Consider the following 21,078-nt stretch of genomic DNA (forward strand, 5'->3'; position numbering starts at 1 on the left):
CTGTGAGCTAGGTTTTGGAACAATTGGGGGTTTTACCATTATGTTGAAATTATATTAAATTGGTAATTCCGTTGTTTACTATATTAATTAATGAATTTTATTGTTATATTATTTAATAAGAATTGATGATCCTATTAGATTCTGTATGTGTTGAGAAATATATATTTAATTTGTAAGAATGATGATCTGAGAGGGAGAACGAAACTGTACAAAAGTGCCTGTAAGCTAGGTTTTGGAACAATTAGGGGTTTTACCGTTATGTTGAAATTATATTAAATTGGTATGTCCGTTGTTTATTATATTAATTTATGAATGTTATTGTTATATTATTTAATAAGAATTGATGATCTAGATGTGAATTGCTTGAGGGATGTGTAAACCCTTATTTTGTTAGACTCATCTATTGAGTATGTGACATGGAATTGTGTATGTGATGTGGAATCGTCATATGAGATGAGATGTTGTATGGACATGATTATGAATGTGATTGCGATGTGTTTCCTCACACTAATGACTAGGGATGATACGAACCATGGGTAGGTGATGCTTCAGGGATGAGCGTACCCCTGGATGAACAGGGATGATACGAACCCTGGGTAGGTGATGCTTCAGGGACGAGCGTACTCCTAGATGATCAGGGATGATACGAACTGATGGAGGACCATCCTTGAAGACACATGTGGGCCCCATCACTAGGTCAATGGCTAGGAGAGTTGAAGAGGAGGAGGGAGTTCACACATTAAGGGACACTCTCCTCATGATCATAGAGTATTAATTCTCTCCTAAGCCTCATTAGTATAGGGTTTATTTTAATTGCCAATTTTACCCTTGTATTTTGGGGTGTTTAGGACTTAGAATTTATTTTCTCTTGAATTTCCCATTTTACTCTTGTATTATGGGGTGCTTTAGATGATTACGGTTTTAATCTTGGGCTAGGGTGTAACATTAGGAGGTGACGCATTTTTTTGGTGATCTTGGACCTATTTTTGGTGTTAGAAAGACTTAGGCCCAAGTGGAGGGCAAAGGTTGCATGGTCTTGTCATGCACCTAGATATAGCCAATCTAAACCCAAAGATTCCATCCTTGGCCACCAAGTTGCATCTAGGGTTAATTTGTATTTCATTTGGAGTGCATTTGCCTTGTGAATTTCGGCCATGCATGCTCCAAATGCAACCCTAGATGTCTCCCCTCCTATAAATACCCAATGCACCACACCTTGTAAATACTTTGGATTATATGATATTGAGTGAGCATTTTATGCCTCAAAATCCCATCCTTAGTCACTAGGTTAATTCGGCTAGCCTACTTCATTCTCCACCCTTGGAGAGTGAAACCCTAGAGTGGCCTCCATCTTCACTTTGGAGTGAGCCAACCTACTTGAGCAACCATACACCTCACCTACACCTTTCATCAACCTTACGTCCAAAACCATCCTTCACCCTAACACCCACATGACCTATTCCCTTTGGTGAGCTTAAGATCTTTGGGCAAGGAGTCTCTCTTCAAGGAGCCGAAATCATCCATGGAAGGGAGGATCCTATCAAGTGGTATCTAGAGCCAAGGTTCATCAAGGGTAACCTCTAGCTTTGTGTCTTCCATTCGGTCTTTGTCTTTCTTTGTGTGTGGCCGAATACTTTGTGGTTCATATTTTGTTCCATGTGAACCTTCCATGAACATTTTAGGTTTCCATTGCTAGGTCATATCCATGCTTTCCTATTTTTAGGTTGAGTCTCATATGAACATGTGAAGAACATGCTATGAACATGCTTTTGATTTTTGAATCCACCTAAGTTTTGTCATATTTTGTGTTTCCTATAATTTGTCAAAAAAAAAATTCCATGTATGTATGCCAAACACCTTGCATGAATACATGAACAAAAATACTATGATGCATCATTCTAAGTGGGCGTGACATATAGGAGCCATCTAGGAGTCATTCATGCATGCTACTTAGTCATAGCATGTTCTATGTAAATTTTGATATCCAAGTGTAAAAATTTCCTTGCACATGCATGACCGCCCACTTTCCTTGCATTCTCACTTGATTTGGTCAACATTTGATGCTTAAAAAAACCCTAAAAGAATCAAAGAGGTGTGCTGAAAAATTGTGCAAAACAACTTGTACTAGATAGTACAAATCCATTTCCACTAAAAAGATACCCTAAACACCTCTAAGAAACCGCCACTTGTCTTCCTCTCCTTCTCCTAAATTTTGACCTAAATTTGCTCCACCCACAAGTGCAAAACCTAAGCAACAAAATGGACTGAACCTTAAAAAAAATTAATTTGGACCCAAAAGGAAAAACAAAGTGACGTGAAAATAGAAACAAAAAAAAAGGATCAAAAAAAATTTTGGACCAAAAAGGACTTGTTGCTAGACATGTGGACTTGGACCATTACTTTTTCTTTTGGAGTTGGAATTGTGACATTTTAAACCTATTTTGAGACCTTAAAAGTGGCTGGACCGAATCTCATAAAAGACTTAAATCAAGTGGGCTAAAACACTAATCCATTCTAGTCTCATTCTAAGATTACTCTTTTGTGTGCTTCCTTTTTAATCGAGTCTTAATTTTAGTTTGTCTTTTCTTTGGCCTCTTTTGTTTTGTCTCAATCAATTCTATCTGAGTTTAGCCTTTCCTAATTGTGTTTTTTCAATTTTTATTTCTTGGACTCTTGCTCTTTGGGTTGGTTTCATTTTGAATGTAGGTGAAGAACCTATCTAGCAAACTAGCAAACCTTTGGTGGATTTGAGTGGAGGAGTGAACCGAATCCAAACCTAGTCTTTGGAGGGATTTCCACTACACAAAAGGAGTGTTTAAACACTTGGAGAGGACTAACAAGTTTGCTCATTGTGAAGGAACCCAATTGGAGCAGTTGAAGACCTAAAATTTTATCTTTTCATTGTTTTTGCTTGATTTCTTTTGGGCCACTTGTATTTGGGCCTTATTTCTTTATCTTGGTTTGTAATTGGCAATTTTTAAACCTCTTCATTTTGGTTTAGTTTCGTGTAGTTGAAGGTGATTTGAAAACCTTCACCTAGGACTTCGACTAGTATATGTTTTAAGTGTTTTCCTTTTGCATGTTTCAAAAGCTTTTGGTAGTATAATTGTTTAGGGTTTTATCTTTGTCTCCAATTTCGTTTAGAAGGTTTGCTTTTGCCTACTAGGGGGAACGTGCACACACACACTTTATTGTTGTGCCAACTTGTTTTGTGAGAAAAGTGGAAAAGGCTTAGTGATTATTACTTGATAAGGCTCGGTTATTAAGTGATTCCTAGTAGTCCACCTCCCTTTGATAGTTCACTTTGTACACTTAGGCCTTTTCCTACCTATCTTGCACCTTGAAAAACATTTGTGAAAACCTTTTATCACTCACTCTTTGTGAAAACCTTTCTCAAACCTTTTTGAAAACAACTTTGTGAAAACCTTTTGGATCAAAGATGAGTGATCACTCTAGTGTCCAAGGTCAAAATTCATGTAGTTCTAGGTCTAGTGTTAGGGATGAACTTAGGAAACTAAAAGAGTACCTAAGAAAAAAATAAGAGGAAAATATAAAAAGAGAGGAAGAGTTGAGAAGAAAAGAAAAGGAATTTGAAAAAAATAATGAAGAAATAAAAAGGTTGCTTGCTAGGCTAGTTGTGGGAGGAGAGGCTAGTGGTTCAAAACCAAGAGTCACTTCTCCTAAATCCTCAAAAGGCAAGGGGCATATGAAACATTCAAGTGTTCATGAGGAGGAAGGGCATCATACCCAACCTCCAAGTGATATCTTCTATAGTAGTCATCACAATGATGATTACTATCAAAGAGCCTCAAGGCAACATAGACATAGGGAGTCTTCCAATAGGGAACCTAATATCACTCTTCCCTCATTCCATGGCAAAGACAATGTTGAAACTTATTTGGGTTGGGAAATGAAAGTAGAACAATTATTTTCTTTCCATGGAGTGAGTGAAGAAAGAAAGGTTTCTTTGGCAACCCTTAGCTTCCAAGGGCATGCCATGTATTGGTGAACCTCCTTAGAAAAAGATAGAAGAATAAACCATGAGCCTCCAATTCAATATTGGAATGAGCTCCGTAGTGCCTTGAGAAGGAGGCATATTCCTCTATACTATGACCGTGAGCTTATGGACAAGCTACAAAGATTGAAACAAGGGTCATCTAGTGTGGAAGAATATAGGCAATCTATGGAGTTACTCATGATGAGGGCTAGGATAAGGGAAGAAGAGAGGACCACCATCTCAAGATTCCAAAGTGGTCTTAACCTTGAAATAAGAGACAAAGTTGAACTTTTACCATATAGAGATTTGAATGAACTTGTTCAACTTTGTTCTAGAGTGGAGCACCAACTCAAAAGGAAAACTTATAGAAAAGACTCCACTCCATCTTATTCCAAGAGTTTCAAGAAGGAGGGCCCCTCTTCCAACCCTTTTCCTAAAGAAAAAGAAAAAGAAACCTCTCAAAGGACATCTTCCAAAGAGACTAAGACAAGTGACATCAAGTGCTTTAAGTATCTTGGTCGAGGGCACATTGCCTCTCAATGCCCAACAAAGAAAACCATGATTTTAAAGGGCCAAGACCACTATAGTAGCCTTGATGAAGCTACTTCTTCTTCTTCAAGTGATGAAGAAGAAATCTTAGAATTTGAGGAAGAAATCTACCCTTGTGAAGGAGACTTGTTAATGGTTAGGAGGCTTCTTGGAAACCAATATAGTGATCTAGATCAATCCCAAAGAGAGAACTTGTTTCATACAAGGTGCAAGGTTTTAGAAAACACTTGTTCTCTCATTGTGGATAGTGGATCTAGTTGCAATTGTTGTAGCACTAGATTAATGGATAAGCTAGCCTTAACTACTATACCTCATCCCAAACCTTACAAATTACAATGGATCAATGAGGAGGGAGGTATTGTAGTTAATCAACAAGTGAATATACCTATCTCCATTGGCAAATACCAAGATGAAGTTTTATGTGATATAGTACCATTGGATGCTAGTCATATTCTACTTGGAAGGCCTTGGCAATTTGATAAAAAAACTATTCATGATGGCCTAACCAACAAAATAAATTTCCATCACTTAGGCAAGAAGATTGTGTTGTGCCCTCTATCACCTTCTCAAGTGTGTGAGGACCAACTCAAAATGAAAGTCAAAAGAGAGGGTGAAGAAAAAAAAGTAGAAAAAAAGGAAAGAAAAAAAAGACCTTTCCCCAAAGAATAAAGAAGGGGAAGAGAAGGTGCCAAGTTTAGAGGCAAGTGTCCCCTCTAAAGAAGTTGTTCACAAAAGTCATTTATCCATTAAAAATGACATTAAACAAGCACTTTTGATTGAACAACCTTTGTACCTTCTCTATTTCAAAGAGACACTTGCTGCCACTAGTCATGAGCTTGAGTCTCTACCTCATGAGGTTCAAAAACTTTTAAAGGAGTTTGATGACCTATTTCCTCAAGAAGTCCCAAGTGGACTTCCACCCTTAAGAGGAATAGAACATCAAATAGACCTCATACCGGGTTCTAGTCTTCCTAATAGGCCCGCCTATAGGACTAACCCTCAAGAGACCAAAGAGATAGAAGCTCAAGTTGATGACTTGTTGAAGAAGGGTTGGGTTCAAAAGAGCCTTAGCCCTTGTGCTGTCCCCGTTCTCTTGGTGCCTAAGAAAGGTGGCAAATGGAGGATGTGCACTAATTGTAGAGTCATCAATAACATAACAATAAAATATAGGCACCCAATCCCTAGGCTAGATGATATATTAGATGAATTGCATGGGGCCATCATATTTTCCAAGATTGACCTTAAAAGTGGTTATCACCAAATTCGAATCAAAGAGGGTGATGAGTGGAAAACCTCTTTTAAGACCAAATTTGATTTATGAGTGGTTAGTGATGCCTTTTGGTCTCACTAATGCCCCCTAGTACTTTCATGCGCCTAATGAATCATATTCTTAGGGATTGCATAGGAAAATTTGTGGTTGTCTACTTTGATGACATCCTTGTATATAGTAAGACCTTAGATGAACATCTTGGACATCTAAGGCAAGTCCTAATAATTATTAGAGTCAACCATCTCTACGCCAACCTTGAAAAATGTACTTTTTGTCAAGAACAAGTAAATTTTTTGGGCTTCATAGTTGGCAAAGAGGGAGTACAAGTTGACTCTGAGAAAATAAAGGCTATCCAAGATTGGCCCACCCCAAAGAGTGTTGGAGAAGTTAGAAGTTTTCATGGCTTAGCTAGCTTCTATAGAAGGTTTGTAAAAGACTTTTCCACACTTGCATCCCCTCTTAATGAGATTGTTAAGAAGGATGTACCTTTCCTTTGGGGTGAAGCCCAAGAAAAAGCTTTCAAAAACCTAAAAGAAAAACTCACCAATGCACCCATTCTAGGTCTACCAAATTTTGACCAAACCTTTGAGCTAGAATGTGATGCATTCGGTCTAGGCATAGGTGCTGTGTTACTTTAAGGAGGTCAACCCATTGCTTACTTTAGTGAAAAACTCCATGGGGCCACCTTGAATTATCCCACCTATGACAAGGAACTCTATGCCCTCATAAGAGCTCTACAAGTTTGGGAGCACTACTTAGTGACTAAAGAATTTTTTATTCACACCGATCATGAGTCACTCAAGTATCTTAGAGGGCAAGGGAAGTTGAATAAAAGGCATGCAAAGTGGGTGGAATATCTTAAACAATTCCCCTACATCATCAAATATAAGAAGGGAAAGAGCAATGTGGTTGCCGACGCTCTTTCAAGGAGGCATACCTTACTCTCCACCTTAAGAACACAAATACTTGGCTTTGATGATGTGAAGGAATTGTATGAGCTTGATTTAGATTTCCAAGCCACTTATGCCAAATGTCTCCAAAAGCCTTTTGATGGATTCTACCTTCTTGAGGGGTATCTTTTTAGAATGGGTAAACTTTGCATACCCCAAGTTTCCATTAGAAAGCTTTTGGTCAAAGAGAGTCACGAAGGAGGTCTCATGGGCCATTTTGGGGTTGAGAAAACCCTAAGTTTCTTAAAAGCTAAATTTTATTGGCCACACATGAGAATAGATGTCCAAAGGCATTGCTCCAAGTGCATTACTTGTTTAAAAGCTAAATCAAGAGTAATGCCTCATGGACTCTATACCCCCCTTCCTATAGCTAGCTCCCCTTGGATAAATATTAGTATGGACTTTGTGCTTAGACATCCAAGGACTCAAAGGGGATTTGACTCCATCTTTGTGGTAGTGGACTGTTTTAGCAAAATGGCTCATTTTATACCATGCCACAAAATGGATGATGCTAGCTATATAACTAAACTTTTCTTTAGGGAAGTGGTCCGCTTGCATGGTCTACCCAAAACAATTGTGTTCGATAAGGATGCTAAGTTCCTTAGTCACTTTTGGAAGGTACTATGAGAAAAACTAGGAACAAAGCTCCTCTATTCTACTACTTGTCATCCTCAAACCGATGGCCAAACCGAAGTAGTAAATAGATCCTTATCCACTTTGTTAAGGGTACTCCTCAAAGGGAATAAGAAAACTTGGGATGATTGTCTCCCCCATCTAGAATTTGCATACAATAGAGTAGTCCATAAAACTACTAATCTTTCACCCTTTGAAGTTGTCTATGGCTTTAACCCAATAACTCCTCTTGATCTATTACCCCTTCCTAATACCCCTTCCTTGTTTCACAAAGAAGGAGTATCTAGGGCGGACTTTATTAAGAAATATCATGAAAAGATCAAGAGTCAAATTGAAAAGCAAACACAAAAATATGCCAAATACAACAACAAATGAAGAAAGAAAATCACTTTTGAAGTTAGGGATTGGGTTTGGCTTCATTTGAGGATGGATAGATTTCCCACTCAAAGGATGTCAAAACTAAACCCTAGGGGAGATGGACCATTCCAAGTCCTTCATAAAATAAATGACAATGCATATAAATTAGACCTTCCTTCTGAATATGGCACTAGCTCATCTTTTAATGTATGTGATCTCACACCATTTTTAGGAGCTGAGGATTTGGATGAAGATTCTAATCTGAGGACAGATGCTTCTCAAGAAGGAGGGGATGATGGAGGACCATCCTTGAAGACACATGTGGGCCCCATCACTAGGTCCATGGCTAGGAGAGTTGAAGAGGAGGAGCGAGTTCACACATTAAGGGACACTCTCCTTATATTCATAGAGTATTAATTCTCTCCTAAGCCTCATTAATATAGGGTTTATTTTATTTGCCAATTTTACCCTTATATTTTGGGGTGTTTAGGACTTGGAATTTATTTTCTCTTGTATTTCCCATTTTACCCTTGTATTATGGGGTGCTTTAGATGATTAGGGTTTTAATCTTGGGCTAGGGTGTAACATTAGGAGGTGACACATTTTTTTGGTGATCTTGGACCTATTTTTGGTGTTAGAAAGGCTTAGGCCCAAGTGGAGGGCAAAGGTTGCATGGTCTTATCATCCACCTAGATATAGCCAATCTAAACCCAATGATTCCATCCTTGGCCACCAAGTTGCATCTAGGGTTAATTTGTATTTCATTTGGAGTGCATTTTCCTTGTGAATTTCGGCCATGCGTGCTCCAAATGCAACCCTAGATGCCTCCCCTCCTATAAATACCCAATGCACCACACCTTGTAAATACTTTGGATTATATGATATTGAGTGAGCATTTTATGCCTCAAAATCCCATCCATAGTCACTAGGTTAATTCGGCTAGCCTACTTCATTCTCCACCCTTGGAGAGTGAAACCCTAGAGTGGCCTCCATCTTCACTTTGGAGTGAGCCAACCTACTTGAGCAACCATACACCTCACCTGCACCTTTCATCAACCTTACGTCCAAAACCATCTTTCACCCTAACACCCACATGACCTATTCCCTTTGGTGAGCCTAAGATCTTTGGGCAAGGAGTCTCTCTTCAAGGAGCCGAAATCATCCATGGAAGGGAGGATCCTATCACGAACCCTAGGTAGGAGATGCTTCAGGGACGAGTGTACCCCTGGATGATCAGGGATGATACGAACCCTGGGTAGGTGATGCTTCAGGGACGAGCGTACTCCTGGATGATCAGGGATGATACGAACCCTAGGTAGGTGATGCTTCAGGGACGAGCGTACTCCTGGATGATCAGGGATGATACGAACCCTGGGTAGGTGATATTTCAGGGACGAGTGTACCCTTGGCATAGGGTGGGATGTGTGGGGCAATTAATACTTATGTCGGGGGTGGCACGACCTTGGGCAAAAGATGCTATAGGCGTGACCTTGGCATAGGGATTGATTGCAAGATTTGTGATGATTGTTGTGATTGCGAATTGTGACGTGATGATGATGCGCGAATGATAAAGTTATGATACATTAAAATGTTTATGAATATTTCGTTGAATATCGAGTTATAATGAGATGATATGTTGTGTGTTTGTATGTACTTTACATATAGATGTTTTCTTTTCTCACCGTACAATTTTGTTGATGTTTTAGGTGAGGAAGATCCGGCTGCGAGTGGCATCTAGAATGCCAACAGTTCAATTAGGGGTATGCTCTGATATTATGACATCTGTGACACCCTCTACCCCAACATACATATACAGTAATTATAAAAAATAAAATTTTTCATCAATAAAAATCAAATTTCCAACCACGTAAGGGTAAAAAGTTCACATTCATAAACTTAATCCAAATAACATGCCGGTAAAATTACAAAGAAATAAAACTGAATTTTCCACAATATAATTTAATAAGAACATTTTAAACTAATCCTATCTATGTCCCAATGTCACGTCCTATCAGAGCAAAACCCAACATAGAAGCCTAAGCTTAATCACCAACATCTTCAGTCTCACGCTGATGATCACCTGTATAACAGTCAAAACAAAACAACACGAGAAAAGGGAGTGAGAAACATCTCACTCTGGCTCACGGTGTAGAAATATACGCCGGATAGCCAAACACAAACAAGATAGATATAGCATAGATATGTTAATAACAATATTTCATCTCACTCATCCAAGACATAAATCATCACTTTATCTTATAACATTGAAAATGCACATGTATGGACACGGACTACATATTATCATGCATGTGGCGCCAGTAAAACATCACATGGCATATTGCCGCTAGCAATACACGAAGAGTAGTCTAGGAGTACATGCCGGGTCACACCTTTTACGCACTCTCACTAGAAGGATATACTACTAGAGTCTCGTTGGGATAGCTAAGCCGCGCAAGATACATCCCATGCACACAATGGGCGAGACTGGGACTTCCAAACCGAGCTATCCCCAAGGACTAATCCCCAAAGCTTTTACACTAGGGGGGCCTTCTCTGGCGGTGTATTCCATATTGTACCCTTAAAACACTTATGCAAATGATGCATGTCAATCAAGACTCTATGCATTCTCATATCACATTATCATTTCCCATGTTCATTTCACATCATCACATTTTGTCATCATATTTCATTATCACATTTCATATTTCATATCTCAATCACATTTCATATCTCATATCTCAATCACATTTCACATTATCTCATCATATTCACAAAGTCTCCACAGAGCACTTTAATTTATATTAAAACTTGTTTATTTATAAAATTAAATACATATTTTTACATATCATCAAACAAGGAATATAACAGAACAATTAGAAATCAAAATAGAAAATATTCATATTTTGCCTATTTCTCATAGGGTTTCCCGCAGAAACCCATAGAGCACTCTAAATCATATCAAAACATATTTATTTTCAAAATTAATCACATACTTACACATTACATTTAACAAGGAATACAATAGAACAATCAGAAATCAAAATAGAAAATATTCATATTTTGCCTATTTCTCATAGGGTTTCCCATAGGAACTCATAGAGATCTCAAATCATACAATTAATTGCATATAAGAAAAATAATAAGCAAAACAGATATAATTGGGAGAAACCCCTCAAACATGAGCATACAAAATACAGCAATACACAGGATTGGGGGCCAATCCCACTACCCAACATATATTCCCACACCCAGAGCAAGATTTCTCACTCCCCCTTACCTGGATGAGCAGAAGACAAAGGTGTGATCTAAGGTCGTTCCTGAGTACTCTTCCTTAGAGCTCTTTGTTTCTCTTTTTTTTTCCTAACCCTTCAGAACGCAAATGAGGTAGATAGGGTTAACGCTAGCGGACTCCTTAAAATTAATCCATTGGGCTGGGTCAACCCAACCCATTTTCCTTCTCTTCTAACCCACTTCTCTTTTTCCTCAAAATAATTAAATAAAATAAATACATGTATATTATAAAATATTTTTCCTCTATAATAATAAAATATTTCTGACCCAAAATATAATAATATAATTTTAATAACAAAATATCATATAAAATCAACCTTCTCTTAAAACATATAAATATTTATTTAAATATGCTAATAAAAAATACTTATTTAATACGTACAAAATAATTATCCAAAACAATAATTATTTAAAACGTACAAAATAATATTCTTCTATAATTATTAAAATAATTATGACCAAATACCATATAATAATAATTATTATTATTATAATAATAATAATAACTTTATTGAAAACTGGGGTGTTACAATTCTCCCCTCCTTTTAAAAATTTCGTCCTCGAAATTACCTGAAGTAAATAAAAATGGATATGTCTCCTACATTAGACTTTTTAATGTTCCACCTTAGGCTTTTGGAATACTACACACGAGTCCACAACTTCCTCTACTCCTCTCTTCACCTTAGACCACCACGCTTTCGCTACGTCACTCTCATACATCCTCCTAAGGTCCTAATCCATCTAATAGCTCCTAAGTGAATACTAAGAGTACTCTTATTGCCTTTTTCTAAAATCATCTTCCTTAATTCGGGATTATTAGACACATAGATTCTATCCTGAAACCACAAAACACCATCAACTTCCACTCGAAAAGGGCTATCTATACCCTTACCAATCCTCTCCACTTGGTTCACTAAGAAAGGATCTAACTCTTAGGCTCCTCTAATCTCATCCATTAATTCACTAGTCACCTTCGACATACTCAATTCAATGATTCTAAGGGTAAGCTCACAAATCAAGCTTAAATCTCTAAACTTTTCAATCAAATTTAACCTTTAAATCATCAAAATGATAGATGAAAGATCATCCTACTCAATGCATCTGTCACCACATTGCCTTTACCTAGATAGCAACTGAGATTAAAATCCTAGTCCTTAAGAAATTCCATCTATCTCTATTGGTCAAAAGATATTTAAGACTCTAACAATCACTAAATACCTCAAGCTTAGAATCATATAGGTAGTGTCTCCAAATCTTAATGTAATATCATAACCACCAACTCATAGATAAGGTAGTTCCTCTCATGAATTTTCAATTGCCTAGAAACATAAGCTACTACCTTTCCTTCTTGCATCAATAATGCATCCAAATTCATCTTATAAGTACTACTATATACCACAAAAGGCTTACTAAAATCCAATAATATTAACACTAGTCAATCTTGCCTTAAGAGTTGGAACTACTCTCATACTTACTATCCCACATAAAGAGAATACTCCTCCTAGTGAATGTAGTTAAGGGCAATGCTATCTTAGAAATTCCTTCAATAAATCTCCAATAATAATAAGCTAACCTCATAAAACTCTTATCTTCACTAACTGGCTTAGATATCTCCCCACTTAAACACAACTTCTACCTAAGACAGATCCATGTTTACCTCAACTGGAATTTACAGGAACTAGAAAACTTATCTCATACAATAAAAAAATAATAATAAACTAAAATAAAATAAGATAAAATAAAATAGTAATACTTAGATAACTTAACATACAACCGTCTTGAATATATCTCCACCCTCAACTACAATATGATCATATCACACCCTAAGATCAATCTCACTAACCACACGACATTCACCAATTGATCCCTAAGATCATCTATCCACATATCAACATACATGCATACTAAATCATATTAGAATACCTACTTTAAACCTTCAAATATACCATCCATAAGCATGTACATGAACAACCCTTACCACATAGCATCATACAATCTTAAAAAACCTCTCAATCCACATGAAAACACCTCAAAACATCTTAACAAAATCAATTCTTATCCTTGCATTGCCTACTAACCCAAAAACATTATTACAGCCTACTTCTCCTTTCAACAACTATCAAAGAAAATAACACACAGAGAGTTCTACTCATCCAAATGATCTCAAACCTATCTCAAACGAAAGCTAAGAGAATAAGCTACAACTCCTATGAAGACATAAGATTCTAAAAAGATCATCTTCTTAGCTAAAAATCTCAAAAACCGCAGCAGATATACTCAGCGCTTACAGCTAGACCTTTGATCACCAAAGTAGCTATAACTAGAGTTCTAGACCTCCGTTTTACCTGATTCCAGTTCCATTGGAAATATAACGTCCAAGGCTACAACTTTTGTGAAGACCATAAAATCTAAATCTGTCAATATGGTACTCATACTGGAACAACAAGACTGTAGCGAAAATATCCTCTACACCAAACAGCAATAGTATATCAATATATCTAAGTCCACAAAAATACCTCAACCCTTCCAAACTCACACCTCAACTTCATATTCAAGCTTTCCACTACAATCCTAAACCAAAACAACTCACATATTCAGTAAAAAAGGCTTAGAAAATAAAATTCACATGCTACCTAAACCATAAAAGGTCAACATGCAACCATCAAACTCTAGAAATCATCAACACTTCAATCACTCCTTAAGAATACCAAAACTCCAATTCTCAACATACATCATCCTTAGATTCAATCGCTACAACTATAGCTTTAAAAAATTCCACCAATCATAAACTCTTAATACACTAAAAACAATCAATGTCTTACCCAAGTCTAAGGCCTCAATAGTTCCTAAAATATTAGCACAATATCTCGTCTACCACTACTCGCACATATGCTTGCAACACAAGCGATATCACTCAACCACTACTTCTTCCGTAAGCAAGAAGTATCAAACAAATAAGCAATAATAAGAATGAAGAAGAGCGGTCATAATGGTATTAGCTAACACTATCATGACTATCATTCCTCTAATTACAAAATAACTTAACAAGAAGAACATCATCATCATCAAAGAACACAACAAATAAGACACAATCAGAGTACACAACAGAATCACGATAAGTACATAACTCACGGGCGATTGGATTGACCTGCTCTGATACCACTTAATGTGACACCCTCTACCCCAACATACATATACATTAATTATAAAAAAATAAAATTTTTCATCAATAAAAATCAAATTTCCAACCACGTAAGGGTAAAGAGTTCACATTCATAAACTTAATCCAAATAACATGCCGGTAAAATTACAAAGAAATAAAACTGAATTTTCCACAATATAATTTAATAAGAACATCTTAAACTAATCCTATCTATGTCCCGATGTCACGTCCTATCAGAGCAAAACCCAACATAGAAGCCTAAGCTTCATCACCAACATCTTCAGTCTCACGCTGATGATCACCTGTATAACAGTCAAAACAAAACAACACGAGAAAAGGGAGTGAGAAACATCTCACTCTGGCTCACGGTGTAGAAATATACGCCGGATAGCCAAACACAAACAAGATAGATATAGCATAGATATGTTAATAACAATATTTCATCTCACTCATCCAAGACATAAATCATCACTTTATCATATAACATTGAAAATGCACATGTATGGACACGGACTACATATTATCATGCATGTGGCGCCAGTAAAACATCACATGGCATATTGCCGCTAGCAATACACGAAGAGTAGTCTAGGAGTACATGTCGGGTCACACCTTCTACGCACTCTCACTAGAAGGATATACTACCAGAGTCTCGTCGGGATAGCTAAGCTGCGCAACATATATATATATAATAATAAAAAGAAATATCTTATTGGATAAAAAAAAATATTTAAAATTGAAACGACAATTCCAATAATCATGTGAGCAGAGAATTCACATTCATGTCCTTAATCCAAATAGCAATTAAAATTACAAAGAATAAAAATTGAATTTTCCAAAATATATACTTTAATAAATCATAAACAATGTCATATTCTAATTCTATCTATGTCCCGATGTCACATGTCCTATCAGAGCAAAATCCCACATAGAAGCCTCAACTCCATCCACTACAAGAAAAATGACTTATGCCTACACACAAAAAATGTCACTAAAAATCAAAATTCCATAAGTAAAAGTATCATGGACTTTGACCTACACACATTGAAGTTGTCAACTTTGAGGGGGCATATAGCTACAACTAATAGCCTATCACTATAAGTTTTACCTACAGACATAATTTTACCTACAACTACATTTGACTGTCACTATATATATAAGAGCTAACTACAATTTGTATGCGTGGGTAAAAGTCATTCACTTATATTTACACTCCCTACTATAGGTAAATACCATTAAGTTGTACTTACATGTTATGACTGTAGGTAAAAGTCATTAACTTATTCTTACATGCTCTGACTATAGGTAAAAGTATTTTTTATTTTATTTATTATTATTACTATTATTATTATTATTATTATTATTATTATTGTACCTATATATATATATATATATATATATATATATAATATATCTTATAGAGAATATGTGTACTCTATACGAAGTGTAGTTCAAATTTTATTATTATCTTGTATACAAAAAATGACATTAAAGTATAAAAAAAAAGTCAAATATGGAGATTCTATATCAGTGTCAAATACCAGTAATTGTTGTCATGTTATTCTAAACATCATGTTTGTATTATATTTCAAGTAACATTGTTCATAGAGCTTGAAATATAAGTACCCAAACTATGTTATAAAAATGACAAATTCATGATGTTAAAGTTGCTAATTAGAAATAAAAAAGGAAAACATATTGCATTGATAAATGTCATCATGTAAGTATTGCCATCTATGTTGATCCACTGCATGTAAATCCTTCACCAATCCTAAAAAAAATATGAAAGATGTCAATTTTACAACGCTATGATAATTATCATCATCATGTACTATGACATTAAATTATGCATTTTAATTACTAAAGTAACATTTTAGAAGGGAATGAAGAGATAGAATTTAAGAGTTAACAAAATTGAATAGATAAAATGAAACATTTTAGGCAAGGAAAATATTTGTCACAAGTATATTTTCTTCCTGAAGCATATTATGTTATTTTTATTTCCCCAACCTTAAAAATTAAGTAATAATTACCCGTATTAAAAAAGTAATCAATGGTTACATTATATTACATTATTTTTATTTCAAGTGGATCAATTATAAAAGAATTGCACTGATATAGATTCGTATTTGGATGAGTACCAAACTCTCTATTCCACTGCCAAGACCAAGAGAGCAAACAATGAACTCCTTATCATATGGAACCCTAGTGGCAACAGGATCAGCCTGAAATAGATTAATAGAATTAGCCTCAACTTGTTGGAACTTGGAAAATAAAATAAAATCTCAAAATCAGACTCTAATGGTAATACAGTAGTTTGTTAGACAATCATAAAGGCCAAGGAAATGAATCATCTAGATTCAAATAGACTATGCAAACAAATTAATAATTTGATAGACACCATAATAACACTTGATATTTATTAGGTTTTATGTAACTCAAATCCATCAACCGATATAGCAGGCCTAGTAGCCCTTGAGTGATCAATAAAAGATAATAAACAGATTAGATAATAACACATTCAAGCAAAATTATTACTTGGGACTAGTTTCCCAATTTTTTGTTAGTGTGTATGTTTCCTTATAATTTATTATCTGTTACCTTATTTAGTTAGAACTACTTGTATAATTAAGGCTTTAACACTTAAGGTTTTATCATCACATTGTACTACAACATATCATATCAAGTCAATATCAATTATATCGTATTCAGTCTCTATTATTTTTCTATATACCTAAAACCTTATAATTTAAAGGTTTCAACACTAAGTAACTATATAAACTAATACTATTATATACTAAAAAGAAATCAGATAGTAGACCATCATTTGAATGAGAGATTAAAGAAGGAAAAAACTTGTAGCACCAACAGGGTGGCAACTAACATGCCAGGCAATGCCTAAGAAACAACCAAAAAAAATGAGTTTTCTAAGAAGATATAAAGCAAACAAAATTTTAAAAGAACATTCAGAAAAAGTAATCAGAACCTTAACAAATCGTTGGGTCTGGATTATATTTATGCACCTCCTAAAAACAGGTTTAGCAAATTGAGCAAAACCGGTACCCAATTCCTGTATAAAATTGAACACCAGCATTCCACATAAGGAGCAAGAAACTACATATGACGATACAGATATAGTCCATGTAAAAATTCAAATTATATAGATAGTTTTCCCCAATATCCATGCATAACATGTGAATCAGAATGATAACCTAACTTCCAGCTACCAGCATAAGTTTATGAATTTAAATATTATACAGGGAGAAGACTTCATTATCATGTTTAACAGAAACGTCATCTTGAAGGCATTATAATTTGTGGCAGATGAGAAGGCATAAAAAAAGAGTGACAAACAGAATAACCTGGCCTTTAGAATTAAATTAGACTAGACCCTGATTCCACATATTAATCTAGTCTACTTAGCAACATAAATAGAAACACCTAAGCTGTATCAAAATTTGAAAGTTGCTACCACTTCTCAATTAATGGTGGCATGAGAATGTCAAGATAAACAGGCTGCAAAGCAAGGAGAGATACAATAGGTAAATAAATGTCTTTTGAAACAGGATAGAGAATATCAATAATAAATCATGACAAATTACTTGACACTTTATTATTGGCTGAAATTTGTTGGAAATCACAAAATCACGTAAGTCTCACTCATCATTTTATGCACCTCACAAATGATTTTGTGTTACAAAAGGGACAAAAGACTATATTCCACAAAATAATAGTCCTCCATTTGTCTTCGTGCATGTATAATTGGCAAGATTTTCTCTATGCATAAATTACTTTAGTACAATAACTTCTTAAAGTTCACGGAGGGCCTTGGCAACACGAAGTGGTGTCTTCCTAAGACCTTCCTTGTTAATATCTTCCCCAAGACCAAGCAACAGCACCTTCACGGCATCCTCAATGGCAGCAATATCAGTCTTTATCTCTTCCTCAAAAGTCAAAACCCACTTCACCACACCCAATACTCACTCCATTTTCAAGCTCCCCATTGAAATGCCCCTCATCAAAACAGCCCATTGAAAGATCACAAATCCCACAACAAAACTATGACCCAAACATGCACTCAACTACCATACTCCTAACGTATCCACTAGGAACAAATAAAATATCTCAAATCTTCTAAATTTTATATTACTTCATTACATAAACACTTTTAATCACTATTGATGAGTGTTAACTAATTTTGCTTGAATTTATGATGGCAGAGGAATTCAACTGTGAGGTTGGCACTGATGGTAAAGTGTTAATGTGTGGAGTAACTACAACAGGAGAGAAAACGTTCAATTCCTAGATGCAAGACAATGAACCAAGGAAAGTTACATGTGTATGCTTGGTTTCCAATTGAAAAACTACAAATCCATATACATAACAGTATAGATGCAAGACAGTATAATAAAAAACCTACATCCTGCCTAGAAAAATAATTTTCACAACAGAGTAATAACAAAGTTCAAAATAGATGCAGACTACGCATGCAATTTATTAGAACAGATATACTACAAGAGAAAATTATAAAATATATATTGCTTATAAAATATGAAATTGAAAATCTATCAAAGAAGAATAGAGTATAAATATGATCCTTAAAATGTAATTTACAGAGGAAGAATCCAAGAGTGAGAAGATATAAAATACCTATTGACAAACTGGTAAACGTTCGAATACGAGATCTGTGAGTGCTTCTTCGACATCTGTTAGCAAACTCAGTACCAATAAACAAATCCTACATTAGACTCAAGAAGAAGAAAAGTACGAGATAAAATTCGAAAGTAAAGCGCAATGAAGTAGACGAATTGGGATTATATGAACCGAAAACCTAGATTAGAAGAAACACATAAGATGTAGGAGATATGCAAATTCATGATGAAGAAACCTGTAAATAAATAATATTGAAGAAGCATTTGAAGGTTGTAGTCAAACTTCGAGACTCAGAACGGAGACACGAGACTCAGAACGGAAACACGGAGACACGAGCGAGGAATGGGTGCAGCGAGAAAGAATGGTGTAATTGGTTTATTAATATGATGCGTTTTGGGCTCCCACTGCAATATATATAAACTTTTTAATGTTTTGGGCTCACACACTGCAGTATATATATAAACTTTTCAATGTTTTAATTATTGATTTGTTAATTGATACATTTTTATTTAATTTATTAATTAATTATTTTTTAAAGATTGGTTATTTAATTCTAATTTTTAATTATATATTTTGTATTGATATTGATTTTCTATGAAATTAATTAGTCTTATATATAATTATTTATTTATTTTACATGGATTTTTATTTATATTAACTAACTGTAGGTATAAATTTTGTAAATTTTTTACCTACTTAAAGTAGTAGTAGGTATAAGTCTTTGAAGGCTTTTACCTACATTGATAATTTGTTGGTAGAAGAATTTTAAGTTATATTGAGTTTTGCCTACACCAAACAAAAGCGGGTATAGATTTTTGAGTTATACCTACATTAAACATTTGTAGGTAAATTTTTTTTTATAGTTTTACCTACACTAATTCAGGTCTATAGGTAAAAGTGTCTGTAGGCATAAGTTATTTTTTTTGTAGTGATCGTCCACATCCTCAGCCTCATGCTGTTGATGGTCTCCTGTATATCAAACAAGGGAAACAACACAAAAGAAAGGAGTGAGAAACATCTCACTCTGGCTTACGGTGTAGGAACGCACACCGGATAGCCAAACACAAACAATACAGTTACCTCATAGATCAATCAACAACAATAGCTTATCCAATCATCCAAGTCATACAAATAGTAATTTATCATCATTTAATAATAAGAATGCACATGCATGGACACGAACTACATACTATCATGCATGTGGCGCCAGTAAAACATCACATGGCATATTGCCGCTAGCAATACACGAAGAGTAGTCTAGGAGTACATGCCGGGTCACACCCTCTGCGCACTCTCACTAGAAGGATATACTACCAGAGTCTCGTCGGGATAGCTAAGCTGCGCAAGATACATCCCATACACACAATGGGTGAGACTGAGACTTCCAAACCGAGCTATCCCCAAGGACTAATCCCCAAGGCTTTTACACTAGGGGGCCTTCTCTGGCGGTGTATTCCATATTGTACCCTTAAAACACTTATGCAAATGATGCATGTCAATCAAGACTCTATGCATTCTCATATCACATTATCATTTCCCATGGTCATTTCACATCATCATATTTCGTCATCATATTTCATTATCACATTTCATATTTCATATCTCAATCACATTTCATATCTCATATCTCAATCACATTTCACATTATCTCATCATATTCACAAAGTCTCCACAGAGCACTTTAATTTATATCAAAACTCATTTATTTATAAAATTAAATACATATTTTTACATATCAGCAAACAAGGAATATAACAGAACAATTAGAAATCAAAATAGAAAATATTCATATTTTGCCTATTTCTCATAGGGTTTCCCGCAAGAACCCATAGAGCACTCTAAATCATATCAAAACATATTTATTTTCAAAATTAATCACATACTTACACATTACATTTAACAAGGAATACAATAGAACAATCAGAAATCAAAATAGAAAATATTAACATTTTGCCTATTTCTCATAGGGTTTCCCATAGGAACCCATAGAGATCTTAAATCATACAATTAATTGCATATAAGAAAAATAATAAGCAAAACATATACAATTGGGAGAAACCCCTCAAACATGAGCATACCAAAATACAACAATACACAGGATTGGGGGCCAATCCCACTACCCAACATATATTCCCACACCCAGAGCAAGATTTCTCACTCCCCCTTACCTGGATGAGCAGAAGACAAAGGTGTGATCTAAGGTCGTTCCTGAGTA

General features: G+C 35.3%; 1 long non-coding RNA gene across 1 annotated transcript; it reads right to left on the reverse strand.

Moving 5' to 3' along the window:
- Nucleotides 1-15,717: 15,717 nt before the first annotated feature.
- LOC145952662 (uncharacterized) lies at nucleotides 15,718-19,916 on the reverse strand. Its single transcript, XR_014430166.1, has 4 exons — nucleotides 19,099-19,916; nucleotides 17,197-18,916; nucleotides 16,352-16,435; nucleotides 15,718-15,981 (listed from the first exon to the last, which is right to left on the reverse strand). It is a non-coding gene; the product is annotated as an uncharacterized LOC145952662 (long non-coding RNA).
- Between the last annotated feature and the right edge of the window lie 1,162 nt (nucleotides 19,917-21,078).

Source organism: Cajanus cajan, chromosome 10, assembly GCF_000230855.2.
Source record: "Cajanus cajan strain Asha chromosome 10, NIPB_CcT2T_4, whole genome shotgun sequence".
NCBI lineage: Eukaryota > Viridiplantae > Streptophyta > Magnoliopsida > Fabales > Fabaceae > Cajanus > Cajanus cajan.